The sequence below is a fragment of the Meriones unguiculatus genome, chromosome 6 (genome assembly GCF_030254825.1).
Source record: "Meriones unguiculatus strain TT.TT164.6M chromosome 6, Bangor_MerUng_6.1, whole genome shotgun sequence".
NCBI lineage: Eukaryota > Metazoa > Chordata > Mammalia > Rodentia > Muridae > Meriones > Meriones unguiculatus.
This window is the reverse complement of record NC_083354.1, coordinates 115083027-115100009: the sequence shown is the minus strand read 5'-3', so window position 1 is coordinate 115100009 and position 16983 is coordinate 115083027. Positions and strand designations below refer to the sequence as shown.

General features: G+C 40.1%; 1 long non-coding RNA gene across 1 annotated transcript in view; it reads right to left on the bottom strand.

The window, feature by feature from the left end:
* Positions 1–389: 389 nt before the first annotated feature.
* The window catches only part of LOC132654558 (uncharacterized), a 138284-nt gene continuing 121690 nt past the window's right edge, over positions 390–16983 (bottom strand). The window contains exon 3 of the long non-coding RNA XR_009592185.1: positions 390–1111. This is a non-coding gene — a long non-coding RNA (uncharacterized LOC132654558). The remainder of the gene's footprint in view (positions 1112–16983) is intronic.

Here is a 16983-nt window from a genome sequence, read left to right as displayed (position 1 = left end):
CCACTCCTTCTGTGCTCTGGATTCTGTCTTTCATGATGGTTGTGAGCCTTCCTCTTTTGGAGTTCCCTCTACTTCTTTATTCCCATTTTCTTTTGTTATAAGCTCCCATTTTCTCATTGTGAAGCTATATTTTTTTGAGACAGCATTCCATCAAGTGAGTGATCTATTTCTTTGCTTTATGCATAGTAAGGGATTTTCTTTTAAGTGATAGAAAAGTCAAACAGGCTTATACAAAAGAGGATAATCCAAGTGGAGAAAGACATTCTCCAGGCTTCCCTAGATTCCGTATTCTTAGCAGTAGCTTTATTTTCACCAATGTATGTACTTAAGGATGACCAGAATTTATTTTATTATATTTCATTTTATTTTATTATATTCTTTTCTTATATAATATATCCCAACTGTAGTTTTCCCTCCATTTCAGCGCCCCCTTCATCTCCCCTCTCCCCCAGATCCACTCCTCCCACCATCAAGAAAAGAGCAGGCCTCCTGGGGACAACAACAGGGAATAACAAGATAAAATAAGACCAGGGACAAACTCTTACATCAAGTCTGGGCTACACAACCTAGTAGAAGGAAAAGGGTCCCAGAAGCAGACAAGCATCCCCACTCCCACTGTCAGGATTTCCCCGTAAAACACAAGCTATCAACCGTAACATATATGCAGAAGGACCTAGTGTAAACCTATGCAAGCTCAACGGTTGCTTCGTCAGTCTCTGTGAGTCTCCAAGAGCCATGCTGCTGGTGTGCTTTCTTGGTGGCCTGGACCCCTGTGGGTCCCACGAGTCCTGCTCTCTTTCTCTTCTGCTGGGTTACTGAATCTCGAGGTCAGAGACTTGATGGAGACCTCCAAGCTGGACTCTTTTCCACCTAATGTTCAGCTGTGGGAACTTTTTTCCTTCATGAGCATAAACTGGGAGCATTTTCACGAATGCCTAAAATTTAACTTTTTTGTATAAATTTTACAACACTTTGTAAATTTTTGCTGTAGATTTTTCTCTGATGACAGGCCTAGAGGTCTGGTATGTACAAGGCAGATACAGGCTGGCCTGATCCAGATCTCTTGACAAATCTTCTTTCAGGGTGACTTTGCACATTCCCATCAGGGGCTCTGCAAACAAACAGCATTTGTTATTAACTACTTGAGAATCCACCAGAGTGAAAATGCAGAGGATGGCCGAAAGAGCCAGCACTGCCCGTTTCCACGATATTGTACAGGGACAGTCTCGTGGAGACCCAGAACTCAGAAACGAAAGGGCTTAACTTTCTTAAACATTCTGTGAGTCATCTTTTCTTATTTTAACTGTTATGAGAGCAACATTTTCTCCACAATTATTGGAAAACTAAACACTTCTATGTACTGTGTACTTCTGGGGGGGGGAAATCTAAATGGCTATAGACATCAAACTCAGGCTTCTAAATGCTTATCACTAGTTTTACATTCATATATCTTTAGGGATGGCCAGAGTTTCTTTTTTTCTTAATGGACACAAATAAAGAATTATGAGCAGAGTGGAATAAAAGCAATTTTTGTTTGTTTTGGAGTCAGTCTAAAACAACACTAAATAATAATATTTTAGAATAGTGGGCTGAGTAGTTTTTAGTAAATCTCATTCTATTGATTCAGAGAGTCAGAGGTTGCTCTAAGGTTCAAAAACTCGGGCTATCTATCACTTTTATTATTTCTATGTTCTTTTGATTAAAATTTATTTGTGCATTAATTTATTCTTATGTAAATTTAAATAGTCTCCCTCTCTCTCTTTCTCTGTCTGAATTTGAGAGGGAATGGTGCTACACAAGAAAAATTGAAAGGGGAAGACTGTGGGGTGGAACTGATGTATAAATACTTTAACTCATATCTGGCATTCTAAAACAAACAGATAAAAATGCTAACAACAACAACAGTCCTGAAAGCCAGAAAATTCCCAAGAGTTAGGATGCTGAGCCTGATTTGGTGTGGATGTCAGATGCTCGCTGTTGCTCTGTTGCTTAGAGATTGGAATGTTTTAGGGATCCACTCTCCCTACGAGCTCCATCTCTTCACTCAGGGCTGGAGTCCATTTTGGAAAGTTCAGGAGTAGAAATGGGGTAACAGCTGAAGGAGAGCGATTCAGACACAACTGCAAATGTTCATTATCACTTTAAGTTTAATTCTCCAGAATATCAGTTTTATTTTGTTGTTTATTTCATTTTATTTAAGACAGGATATCTGCATATCCCAAGATAACCTTGATCCTTCACCACAGCTGAATTTTCCCCCATGGCCAAGGATGAAGCCCAGGACCACACACATCCCAGGAAAGGACTCTAACACTGAGTTCCATCTCTCAGGCCCCTTCCTAATTTCACCACTGAAGTTTGATAATTGTCTTTGTGCTTGTACTTGTGTGTTGTCTGCAAGACCTCTGACGGCATAAATACATTCTTTCCTCACTGTTGAGGCCTTTTAAAGGCTCTGTACCATTCCTGGCCTCTTGTCCATGTCATATATATCTGAACTTCTTTTTGTACGTGGGACTGTGTAAGTTGGGCAATGCTTTGAAAGCAGCCACATAAAACCTACCTCTTTGTGTCTCCTGTTGCACTTTTCTACTAACCTGAAAGAGAATTGCAGTCACACTTTTCTCACGGTGCAGAGCTCCTTCCTGGCCTACCATCTGGATCAGGATGCTTTTCGTGTCTTCTGCTATCATATGCCATTCGCTATTATTGTCCACAGCTGCTTCTGCTATGCTTTCAAGGAGCTGAGGGCCAATAGACAGCTATCCACTTCTTAGAAAAAAACAGACTTTAAAGACCTCGTAGTCACTAGCCTTGGTACATGTCACATCTTGGCAAGCAAAGTCCTGAGGATACCCACAGTGGTCTCAGTGCCTTGATAAAACAGCGCAGTGACTATGGAACTCTTGACTGAGCATCTTTCTGGGTCCTGTGCTGGCGTGATGGCACTTATTATGGGCTGGGTGGTTTTTAGTACATCTCATTCTATTGGTCAGAGAGTCAGAGGTTGCTCTAAGATTCAAAACCTCGGGCTATCTATCATTTTTATTATTTCTATGTTCTTTTGATTAAAATTTATTTGTGCATTAATTTATTCTTATATAAATTTAAAATACTTACCAAACCTCTAACCCGTGCTGCATCTGTTCCAGGCACTAATAATCAGGGGATACTGAAGAAAACAGAGGTATCAGGCAGCTTACTTTCTGAAAGTAGAAAGTCACTATACACGTCAATGTGTAGAACAGCAGGGGCGTGTTTGTGGAGCTACAGTCCTGAAGGTGTGGGGACAATGTAGGCATTGCATGGGATGAAGAGGAGCCTTCACAGGCTCTGTGAAGAGGAGGAGGGAGACATGGGTATGGCACTGCCAGCCTGGGTCAAGGGCAGCAGCTCTGAGGTAGGAACTCACTAGATGCAGTGTGTTTAATAAACAAGAGAGAAACGGACAAATTGACATTATTGGGCAGAGGATAACAATGCGGACATCTGAATCACAATTGGCAGCCCACCTAGGCTGGGAAACCCTGTCCCCATTCTTAACAAGGAAGTAAAGATAACAGGATCATAGTTTCATCAAACCAATTCTTCAGTGAGAAGAAAAGATTAGCAGCAAGGAGGTATAGGAGATAGAGATGTCTCTATTAGGAAATCAGACAAAGAATTATGAAGAGCCGAAATTACAACCTGAGGAAAGAAGTTCATGGCTCAGATGCGTGGACTTGATAGGAGATATTGCTCCCTACGAGCCATTTAACAATGCCTGGCATCTTTATTATTAAACAGCTTTAATAGCTCTGTATGTCTTGAGAGGAGAGGCAAAGGACTTCTAGAATGTCCTACAATGTAAATGACAGCCTTTCAGAAAAGTTAGCCAGCCCAACTGCCAGTAGTAGGTAGCCTAGAAGACATTACCATCTCAAAATATTGAAGAAAAGCAGGTCCGACTAGGGGAGACACCAGGAATTCAGAGAAGCTAAGACAGGAAGGAACTGTCAGAAGTTAACAGGAGATACAGGGAGGAAGGTGGTACTCAGTGCTAGACTCCAGGCTGATGTTTCACTAGGAGATCATATTGAGTGGACACCACTGAATATGATCTAACTTCTGGACAGGCAAGCAAGCAGGTACTCATGTCAGCAGAGACACAGCATGGAGCTTCTGGCCCACAGGGACATCGGAAGTGAGAAGAAAACAGGGGAAGGCACAGATGAATTATGAGACAATAAGGAAGGGGTTCCAGACCAGGGTTAACAAAAACAATTAGGAAAAAGGGAGTGAGAAAGGAACAGCCTTGCCAGGCTACAGAGGAGGACGTTGCAGCCAGTCCTGAAGAGACCGGATAAGCTAGGGTCAGATGGAAGGGGAGGAAGATCTCCCCTATCAGTGGATTTAGGAGCAGGGAGGAGATTAGGGAGGGAGGGTGAGATTGGGAGGGAATGAGGGAGAGGGCTACAGCTGGGATACAAAGTAAATAAACTGTAACTAATATAAAAAAAATTGATAAAAAAAAGAAAAAAGGGGGGTGAGGACACCTGCGGTGGACACTGGAAGCAGGATCTGGTGAAAGAGAAAACTACTGTCATGAAGGCTGAACAGATACTTGCTAACCGAGCCATGTCATTCCTGGACAGGGTCCTTAAGGTATGTTGAAGATGGCTGCTTCTGTCAAGTTGGTTTAGAGGATACCCAGTTGGAGGTGTCTGGCAGTCAGCTAGAAATACAGGTATGACAACGAAAGATACATCAGAAAGTTATCAGCAACCATGTTTGTGGGAAGCAGGGCACTAATGAGAGCTCAGGGACCATGAGCATCGACATCTTCAAAGACAAATTAAACAGCAAGTGCCATTAACTATCTTATGTTGGGAAGAGTGTAAAAAGTGGGGAGGTCTGATTTTTAATGGAAATGCAGAGCTTGACTGACAGGAGGAAGGAGTGTGCATTTCATTACACAAAGGCCTGAATATCAAGAGGAGCTGGATGGAGAAACTTTGAGAGATCCTGTTCTTTCTCACGCCGTGATGCCCTTTCAATCCTACAGGTGGCACTGTTAACCCAGAGAATAGCCTTCAAGTGTCAAGGCCAAGATGAGGTGATTACAAACTCAATGGGAACTAAAAAGGGTTATCCTCAGATTTTCTGGTTCTGATGCTCTCTTTGTGGGGCTTCTGTCCTCCCCAGATCTTACTATTTTCCACTTCTTTCACAAGATTCCTTGCATTCTGCCCAAAGTTTGGCCATAAGTCACAACATCTGCTTTGATGGTCTGCAGAGGGGAGCAGCTTTACCAGGTCACAAAGGAAGACAATGCAGCCACTTCTGATGAGACCAGACTAGGATCAGAAGGAAGGAAAAGAAGCCCTCCTCTATCAGTGGACTTGGGGAGGGGCATGTGTGGAGAAGGGGGAAGAAGAGAGAGATGGGGAGGGGAGGGGGAGGGAACTACAGGCGGGATACAAAGTAAATAAAGTGTAATTAATAAAAAAAATTTAAAAAGGGTCATCCTGAGTGAGGTAACTCTGAACAGAAAGGCACGCATGGTATTTACTCACTTATAAGTGGATAGTAGCCATACAATACAGGATAACCATACTACAATCCATAGACCTAAAGAATCTAAATAACAAGGAGGACTCTAGGAAGGATGCTTAATTCTCATTCAGAAGGGCAAATAGATTAGACACAGGAAGCTGTTGAAGAGGGCAAAAAGGACATGAGTCTACCACAAATGTCCTCTGAAAGACTCCACCCAGCACCTGATTGAAGCAGATGCTGAGACTCACAGCCAGACTTTGGGCAGAACTCAGGGAGTCTTATAGAAGGGTAGGGGAATGGAAAGACCTAGAGGGAACAGAAACACTACAAGGAGACCAACAGAGCCAACAAATATGGGCCTAGGGGTCCCTTCAGAGACTGATGCATCAACCGAGGACCATGCATGGAGAGGACCTAGACCTCCTTCTCCGATGTAGCCCAGAGGCAGCTCTTCATGTGGGTTACCTAGTAAGGGAATAGAGGTTATCTCTGACATGGACTGTGTTAACTGCTCTTTGATCACTTCCCCCTGGCAGGGTGGCCTTTACAGATGACAAAGGAAGAGGATCCAGGAAGTCCTTATAAGCCTTGATAGGCTAGGGTCATATGGTAGAGGAGGAGGGCTCCCCGTTTCTGTGGTCTAGGGGAGGGGGATGAGGGGAAGAAGGAGGGAGGGTGAAATGAGGAGGAGATAGGGGAGGAGGCTACAATTGGGATACAAAGTGAATAAATTATAAAAACCAAAGAATGATGAAAACAAAACCAAACTCCATGGGAGAATTCAGAGAGCAGATTATAGTGAAACGTAGATAACTATATTTTAGTGACTTTTTTTTTTTGTCAAAGACCAAAATTGCATTTGTAGTAAATTATATGGTAGAAAAAAAAAAAAAAAAAAACACCTGTGTTTCTAACAACATTCTTTCACTTTTTGGTGTATTGATTTTGTCCAGTGTTAGGCTGGTCTTTTTAATAGGATATTGGTTTTCTGTATGTTAAAAGGTTCTTATTTAAAACATATTTATTGATGATGAAGAGGTATGTTACATTAGGTTTTATCCATATTGTTGTGTGCAATGCACAGAGAAAAGCAGAAAAATTAGGCAGTGACAAAATGTAACACGGAGTGGAGTGGGGAAGTGCAGCTACTGGGTGGGTGTAGTTTTTTTTTTTATTGTTTATTATTAGTTACATTTTATTAACTTTGTATCCCAGCTGTATCCGGCTCCCTTATTCTCTCCCAACCCCACCCTCCCTCCCTCATCTCCTCCCTGCCCTTTTCCAAGGTCCAATAATAGGGGAGAATTTCCTCCCCTTTCGTCTGGCCCTGTTTTATCAGGTATTTTCAGGGCTGGCTGCAAAGTCCCCCTCTGTGGCCTAGCAGGACTGCTCCTCCCTTGGGGGGTGGGGAGGTCAAAGAGCCAGTCATTGAGTTCCTGTCATAAATAGTCCCTGTTCCCCTTACTATGGGAAACCAATTGGTTATTGAGCTACCAAGAGCTTTGTCCTTTTTTTTTCTTTTTTTTTTTTGTGTGCACTTTTCTGTATTATTTGAAATTTTCTTAAGTGATATATCATTTTTTAACAAATAGCTTTATCAAAGGCTAATTTACATAACGTAACCCTACCCACTTGAAGCAATGTATACTTTTTATCACAATGACTATGTCCATAAATTCATGGCAGGTGAAACAAAATACAGACTTGCTTTCATAGAAATCTACATTTTTTTTTATTGTGAAGAAAGTGATAAGTAGGGAGAATATTGAAAGCTGCCTTTGTTTTAAATTAACAAGTTTTAGGAGCTGTGAGCTGTGTTTGCTTTAGGGATGTTCTTTTGTGTTCTCTTTGAAAGGGACAGTCCACTACACGTGCATTTCAACAAGCAGGGGTGGGCTCAGCACTCACAGCTCCTTCTGTCTTGGTTCGGAGTTTTTTTATTGCTGCCCTCAACTTGCTCTTAGATGCCAGAGCTTCAGGTTGCAGCACTGAGCTCCCAAGAGCAATTTTCTATAAAACTGCCTTTATATAGGAGAGAAAAGGAATTGGATTTGATGATATTTTTAGGCTGTAAACTAGGTATAAACAAAAAGAAAAAGAAGCATTTTACCGGCATCAAGCTGATCTATCATTTGTTCAGGGTAAGCAAAAAGTACCTTTTAAAGACAGGAATTCATACAGAAAATTTATGCTAATTGGAGTCATCTTTTTGAGTTAATGGTGACATCATGAGCAAAGCATGGTATGTATTTATGTGCTGTCTTTGACTCCATGTTGGAAGTTGTCACAAAACAACTTTCACAAAACTTGAGCTTTCACAAAACTCGGAGATTCAAGAGATTACTTTTTAAAAAACTATTTCTAATGATTTCAGTCTTTTAGAGGAACTAACCAAGCCATTGATCCAGTCATCTGTAACCATGCCAACTAGCTTAAAAATTATTCCTGAGCTCTATACTCTGCCTTTCAACCAAGATCAGAGTTTTTGCTGATTTAATAATACTTAGCGTTTATTGCATACCTATTATGTGCCTTGATTTCATCAGTTTTTATTACAAGAAAATCCTGCATGTGAGAAGAGTGAAATAAGGTTTATGCAAGGCAGAGCCTTTCCAACTATAACAATGTGGTTATATTCAACACAAGGTGACACACCCATTGCTGAGTTCCAGTCAGGACCACCTGATGTCGTGAGGAACTGAAGACACATTGGTGCAGGCAGCAGCTCGTCTCTGTAGAGTCTCGCATCATTTTCATACCCCGCGCATACCGTTGGCATACACTGTGCATGCCACTTGCACACACCGTACTGTGCAGCCAATGCCTGCACTCATTTCAGCATTGAAAATTCATTAAACTTCTGGTCTCATGGACTTCAGACATGAAACTTATATATTTTCATCCATTATTCTCTGTAAGCATTCTTTTTTTTTTAAATTCATGATTGTTTTTATTGTTAGAAAAATGCTTTTCATAATGTATTTTCTTTTTTTTAATTAAATTTTTATTTTTTTATATTAGTTATATTTTTTTCACTTTGTTTCCCAGATGGAGCCCCCTCCCTCATTCCCTCCCAATCCCACCTTCCCTCCCTAATCTCCTCCCATTCCCCTCTCCAAGTCCATTGATAGGGGTGATTCTCCTCCCTTTCCCTCTGACCTTAGCTTATCAGGTCTCATTAGGACTGGCTGCATTGTCTTCCTCTGTGGCCTGGTTAAGCTGCTCCCCCTTTAGGGGGAGTTGATCAAAGAGCCAGCCACTGAGTTCATGTCAGAGACAGTCCCTGTTCCCATTACTAGGACACCCACTTGGATACTGAGCTGCCGGTGGGCTACATCTGAGCAGGGGTTCTAGGTTATATCCATGAATGGTCCTTGGTTGGAGTATCAGCCTCAGAAAAGACCTCTGTGCTCAGATAGTTTGGTTCTGTTGCTGTCCTTGTGGAGGTCCTGTCCTCTAGCAGCTTTATTCGTAATAGTCAGAACCTGGAAACAACCCAGATGTCCCTCAATGGAGGAATTTATATAGAAATTGTGGTACATTTACACAACGGGATACATCTCAACAATTAAAAACAAGAAAATCATGAAATTTGCAGGTAAATAGTGAGAACGAGAAAAGATCATCCTGAGTGAGGTATCCCAGAAGCAGAAAGACACACATGGTTTATACTCACTTAAAATTGGATGCTAGACCTATGAAATAGGCTAAACATACTAAAACCTGTACACCTAAAGAAGGTAAACAAGAAAGAGGTCCCTGGGTAAGATGATCAATCCTCATTCAGAAAGACTAGTGGGATGGCCATTGGAAGAAGAAGAAAACAGGAAACAAGACAAGAACCTACCACAGAGGGCCTCTGAAAGACTCTACCCAGCACTGTATCAAAGCAGATGCTGATACTCTTAACCAAACTTTGGGCAGAGTGCAAGGATCCTAAGAAAGAAGGAGGAGATAGTGGGACCTGGAGAGGACAGGAACTCCACAAGGAGAACCAAAATATCTGTAAGCATTCTTATAATTTCCCTTTCAGCTTCATTTTTATCCCCAATACAACAGGGATTTTTTTTTCAATGTTCTTCAACAAGTTAAAAACAAAACATCCTCTGACATAATCTGATTGGCCTGCTCTTTGATCACCTCCCCTGAGGGGGGAGCAGACTTACCAGGCCACAGAAGATGACAGTGCAGCCACTCCTGATGAGATCTGATAGACTAAAATCAGAAGGAAGGAGAAGAGGACCTCCCTATCAGTGGACTTGGGGAGGGGCATTCGTGAAGAAGGGGGGTGGGAGGATGGGATCGAGAGGGGAGAAGGGAGGGGCTTATGGGGGATACAAAGTGAATAAAGTGTAATTAATGAAAATAAAAAATAAAATTTTTAAATCTACGTAAAAAAATCCTTGTCTAGTTCAACTTTGGATTAATTAGAATTTTTTTATTTTGCTCAGGTCTTTCTCAGGGCATGAGGGACCTCATTTTACACAATGGTGGAGGCAGAGCTGACCATCTTAACACACATAAGGTAGGACATTTCGTGAGATTTGACCACAGACATAAAATTGAAAAACAGATGGCATAACAAAGATTCCTGGATGCCAGCTTCTGTTTTTGTATGTGTGGTTAAGGTGTGCAATGGACCTTGAGCTTCATATAGCCTAATTCTGCCATTACATTTTATTTTAGGGTTCACACATCTTGTTTTATTCATCAAATCTTAATAATTAAATAACTTTCTCAAAATCCTAAGACAACAGAACAACATTAGAGCCAGGTTTTCAGATGGTAAGATACTGGGCTGCACAGACAGCAACCTCATCTTGTGAAAGCAAATAGTCATCAACATTAAAACCACTGTTAGAAAAAAGAAGAAAAAAACAAATCTTGATGGTGTAGCACCACTTTCTGTCCAATGTAGGAAATGTTGAAATGCATTTCTTACATAAATAAATCTTAGATGTCCTCATTTCTTGTGTAAAATTCCTGTAACCACTCTGGAGAAGTGTGCTTCAATTGTGCTGTTTCTCCTAAGGAGCAGAATGCCTTTTGCAAAGACATATTCCAAATCATCATTGAAGCTATGTTTCCTTACGGTGGAAAATATTCCCATAGAAGACACCGCTGCTGTAGCTAGTTCCATCTCTGGATAAGGGAAATGAACCAAAGAAAGTGCCTGTATTTGCAATGAAGAAACACCAACCAATTAACCAAGAAGAAGCCTCTACTGCTTTCCGCATAATGTCCTCTCCTCTCCCTACCTGTCCCTTTCCTGTCCACCATTTCACTCTTGGTTCATCCTTTCCTTTCCACGTTCTTCTCCTTAATGAAAATTCCAGGGACCATTTTTTTTTTTTTTTTTTTTTTTTTTTTTTTTTTGCTTTTCTTTCTTCTAATCTACATAGACTTCTCAAAGGAACAAGAGTCATTTTTTCAACATTGATACTCTCTTAAAGTTTAAATTTATTCCTTATTTAGAATTTTCCAGTTTTGCCTTTTAAATTTCTGGCTAAAATCTAAGAATCATCTTCAGTTTCTTATCTCTTTTATCTCTTTTTGTTTTTGTCAGTCTTTGTTTCTTTTCTTCTTTCCACTTTGTCTCTACTGTACCCCTCCCTCATAACAAACCCTTAACAGATGCAATTGGAGTTTTTGTCACCAAATTCTATCTCACTCATTCTTTGTATCTCTGTCAGGTTCACTCTTAGCCATCTTCTTTCTCATTACTGTGCAGTTGTTCTATGCTAAAGAGATGATGCCACATTCTCGCAGGCTTCTTTCTCAGGGCACCAATCACCCATGTTTCACCTCCTTTTACTTCAACAAAGCCTGTTGAAATTTTTTTCCTGTTGAAATTTAGTGACGTTAGTTTGATTTATGCTAAGATACATGCTATTTTTCTATCATTAATAACTTTCTTATTTGACATCTCTAACTGTATTTTTAAAGATGCAATAAAGATAACAGTCACATTTTTCTTGGTATTTTCATCCTAGAAGATCTTAGTATTCAATTTAAAAAATCTTTGTTTTCCAATCAAAACATGTATCACTAGACCACTGTTTAGAACAGGCTGAGGTCTTTTTTTCTTATTTACTTTTTATTCATTATCATAAACTTAACTCTGCAGTCTAACTAGACTTGGAGGGGAATGAGGAAAATATGGAACCCAAAGAACTTCAGTGAGAGCAGAGATCACAGGGTACTTCTAGCAAATGGGATGAGATGCTCTCCTGAGCTACAGAAGGAACGGTCTGCTGGGTAAGATGCCCGCAAATGGAAGAATTAGAGTTGTCCACAGTTGCAAATTGTGACCTTGCTGGTCTTGCCATTCCTGGACCCAAAATGCTCCCTGGCTTCCACCATGTTCATGCCTTCTTTCGCCTTCCCAAAGACCACATGCTTGCCAATCAGCCTCTCTGTCTTGGCAGTGCAGATAAAAACCGGAAATGTTTGTGTTTGTTCCAGCATTTGCCATGGACAAGATGCCAGGATCTGTACGCTTCAGGATGAAGTTCTCATCCTCAAATTTCTCCCTCTAGATGAACTGCTGCCAGTGCCATTATGGCGTGTGAAGTCACCACCCCGGCACATGAGTCCTGGAATAATTCTGTGAAAGGAGGAACCCTTATATCCAAACCCTTTCTCTCCAGTGCTCAGAGCATGAAAGTTTTCTGCTTTCTTTGGAAAATTGTCCACAAACAGCTTGAAGGAGACTTGGCTCAAGGGCTCACCATTTGCTGCGATGTTGAAGAATGTAGTGAGGATGACCATGGCTACAGCAACCAGTGACGGGACAGCAGCGTCTGCAAAGCCCAGGTTAGAGGTCTTATTGTGAATGTTTCTTAAAACAGTTAAATGTTTTATTACAAGTGTTTCTTGGGTGTAGGTTTTGTTGATCATAGGTGTTGGGTTCACTGGGAATAGAAACTGACAGAATTTGCCTGGAATAGCAGTAACATATACCATGTGGTTTCAGGGACAAACAGGCTAGTTAATAAGAAGGAGTTCAGTCCTTCTGCATGGTGACAATAACATAGCAGAGCTCTTATTCATTCTGTATTACACATGCCATGTGCTTTTTATTTGCATTTAAGGATTAGCAGGTTAATCACAGTGAAAACAAAACAAGAACCCCAAGTAGAGCAGAAGAATACAAGCAGAGTCTTTAGAACATTTTTTAGAGATGTGGCTTTGATATTAAATGAGGATAAATTGAGGAACTGAGTCCAGCAAGCAAAAGCAATCGATTAGAATCAGCAATAAACAAAACCCCAAATATGTGTGATGTTTTATTTCCCAGACATCTGCAAAGAAGTAGCATTGAGAACAAAAGCAATTTTTTTTTGCCTTTATGTGTTAAGTTAGATGTCTAAAACCATAGCCATTAGTATGTCATTTACGGGAGATAGAACTTCATAAAGTGAAAGCTGCAGCTACAGTGTACTAGACAGCATTTAATCGCAAATGTTCTTCTGAATCCAGTTGACAGCTTGTCATCAGCATGGAAAATGACAGATTCATGTAAGATTGTTCCTTGATAAAACACATAAGAAACAATTATACATGGAATAGCATTACTACTCAACTTTGATGTACCATACAGAGCTGGTTTTACAAATTTTACTTTTTTATTTTTATTTTTTTCGAATTTTACTTTTTACCACTCTTTTAAAAGACATCTGCCTGGGGAAAGTGTTAGACCAGACATTATACACCACAAGCAAGACATAATCAGTTCTATCAAAAATAGATGGTGATAGGCTGGTGATTCGTTCAGCTCTCTGAGAACTGTTACAAATATTTACCTTGCTTGGTTCATGTTTGTTTGTGCACAATAAAAACATATTAAGTACTGTCTGATTGTGTATTCTTCATAATGTGCTTTAATATAGTTTAGTAAATGGAGATGTGATATAAAATGAGCTTTTAATTTTATTTGCTCAACCATGTTTATAGCAGCTTTATTTGTAATAGCCAGAACCTGGAAACAACCCAGATGTCCCTCAAGGGAGGAATGGATACAGAAATTTTTACACAATGGAATACTACTCAGCAATCAAAACCGAGGAAATCATGAAATTTACAGGCAAATGGTGGGATCTAGAAAAGATCATTCTGAGTGGGGTATCCCAGAAGGAGAAAGACACACATGGTATATACTCACTTATATAGACCTGTAAGTTATGATAAACATAATGAAATCTATACACCTAAAAAAGATAAACAAGAAAGAGGACCGAGGTAAGATGATAAATCCTCACTTAGAAAGACAAATGCTATGGGCATTGGACGTAGGAGAAAACAAGTAACAAGACAGGAGCCTACTGCAGAAGGTCCCTGAAAGACTCTACCTAGCAGTGTATCAAAGCAGATACTAAGACTCATAACCAAACCTTTGGCAGAAGGGGAGTTAGTATGATGTGGAAAGGTTAGGAGCTCTACAAGGACCAAATATATCTGGGCACAGGGGTCTTTTCTGAGACTGAGACTCCACCAAGGACCATGTATGGATATAACCTAGAACCTCTGCTCAGATGAAGCCCGTGGTAGCTCAATAATCAATTGGTTTCCTATAGTAAGGGGAACAGGGACTATTTCTGACAGGAATTCATTGGCAGGCTCTTTGACCTCCCCAACCCACAAGGGAGGAGCAGTCCTGCTAGGCCACCGAGGAGGACTTTGCAGCCAGTCAGAAGATACCTGATAGAACAGGGTCAGATGAAAGGGGAGGAGGTCCTCCCCTGTCAGTGGACTTGGAAAGGAGCAGGGAGGAGATGAGGGAGGGAGGGTTTGGGAGGGAATGAGGGAGCAAGATATAGCTGGGACACAGAGTTAATAAAATGTAACTAATAATAAAAAATAAAAACAACAAAAAACGAGCTTTTAATTTTATGAATAGATTTTTTTTCCATGAGTTTATGTCACAATAATATATGGGATTTGTGAAAAATAACAATGGCTATCTCACCCAGCATCATTGGATTGTATTCTTTCTGAATGGGTGCCTACCATTTACACCTCCCCCCCCCACACACAGGCAAGTATGCCCATCACTGATGAGAATTAATAATAAAAAGTCACACCAAATTGAAATGAAATCTCTAATGTTGATTTATTCACTTAAAAAATGTTTGTCTTCAAGGAGAATAGAGTCAGATTGCTTTAGTCAAAATAGAAGCTGATTATTGAAACATTGCCATCGGGGATTAATGATAAAGAGGAAGTGATAGCATCAGGTTCCATGGCTTTGACAGTGTCTAATTCTTTCCTTTATAGTGCTTTGGCATTGAAATAAGGCCTTAAAGGCATGTTAACTCTTTTAGGGCACTAAACTTCTATCTAATTCACAGTTTTACAGTTTCATCAATCCCGAGTGTCAGGAAACAGTTAAATAGCTCTGGCAGACTTTATTGCCAAAGAATGAATCACATTGCAGCCAGTGGCCAGGGTAAAAATGATTGCATAACTTCAGGCAAGTTATGTAATTTCCTCCTATTTCATCTTATTCTGGCAAATGAGAATAATAAGGGACTCTCCCAGGAATGCTAATAATTTTAAACTAATTTTATCTAGCAATATTCTGGGTATAGAATGTCAATTTAAAGTACAATGAACAGGCATGAGAAATTCTAATTATTTATCATGGTATATTTTCTATCAATCCTTTTGTGTTTTTGATGAAAAGATATAAATAAAAGAATGTTCTTGGAAAGATTGTAAATTATGTCTACCAGAGTCAAGATTGTCACGGGGCCTAACAATAAATCAGTTTATCAGTAGTACAGGCAAGAGGAAAAATTAAATTCCTTTTGAATTTTCATGAATTTATATTTTAAAACCGGAAAAGGCTATTCTGTATTTTCCAAAGAGATCTCTGCTTTATGTCTGACATGGTTCTTATGACTCCAGTAGAATAATTATAACATGTAATCTTTTGATTTAAATTATGTTTGCTATTACTCATCTCAGAAAAAAAATCTTTATCCACATAAAATGGGCTTTCTTAAAGTTGCTTACTTCCATTTCAAAAGGAGCTTTAAAAATCCTTTCATAGTTAGAAACATAAAGAAAATACTGCCAAGCCTGAGGCTGTATCCTTCTCATTGTTTTACTGTTAGATAGACGATGTCTTATTATAACTTCAGTTGTGATCCTGATGCATAGCTTCCCATCCCAGTGGCTTAAGTTACTAACAAGGCTTTATAAAGCTAGTAAATGTCTTTATTCTATGAAAACTTTGAACTGGGTAAAAGTTTTAAATTTTACAAAATCAGTACAAAGAAGAAAAATGAACAGAATTATGACAATTTGGTATATGCACAGAATCATAACATTTGGGAAGCTGTAGTGGAAGCAGTGATTGAAGTAAAATCTGGTCTATAAAGTTAGTGCCAGGATAGTGTGGCCTAAAGTGTGAGACACTATTTCAAAAAATTAACAACAAAAACTAAAGCTATACAGAAGCTTTTCATTTTTTCATGAAGTTCTATTTATTAATTGTTGATCTCCGAGCCTGAGCTGTTGGTGTTCTGTTCAGGAAGTTGTCTCCTACGCAAATGAGTTCAAGGCACTTTCCTATTTTTTCTTCTAAGAGATTTAGTGTGTCAGGTCTGATGTTGAGGTTTTTGATCCACTTGGACTTTGTTTTTGCTCAACTATGGTCATAAACTTTATTCCAGCATCTGGAAACAGCCTAGACATCCCTCAGCTAAAAATGGATACAGAAATTATCGTACATTTACACAATGGAATACTACTCTGCTATTAAAAACAAGGAAACATGAAATTTTCAGGCAAATGGATGGAACTAGAAAAGATCATCCTGAGTGAGGTAATCCAGAACAAGAAAGACATGCATGGTATATACTCACTTATAAGTGAATATTAGCCGTAATAATACAGGATAACCATACTAAAATCCACAGACCTAAAGAATCTAAATAACAAGGAGAACCCTAGGGAGGATGCTTAATTCTCATTCGGAAGGGCAAAAGATTAGAGACCTGAAGCGGCGTTTGAAGAGAGGGAACCTACCACAGATGTTCTCTGAAAGACTCCACCCCTCAGGGGATCGAAGCAGATACTGAGACTCACAGGCAAACTATAGGCAGAGCTCAGGGAGTCTTATGGAAGAATGGGGAGATAGAATGACATGTGGCAGGGAGGGGGAGCAGGAGCACCATAGGAGACCAACAAAGCCAACAAATCTGGGCCCAGGGGTTCCTGCAGAGACTGATGCATCAAGCAAGGACCATGCATGGAGAGAATTTAGACTTCCTGCTGAGATGTAGCCCATAGGCAGCTCAGTCTCCATGTGGGTCCCATAGCAAGAGAAGCAGGGGCTATCTCTGACATGGACTCTGTTACCTGCTCTTTGATCCCTGGCCTCTGGTGGGTAGGCCTTGCCAGGCCACAGAGGAAGAGGATGCAGGTAATCCTGATGAG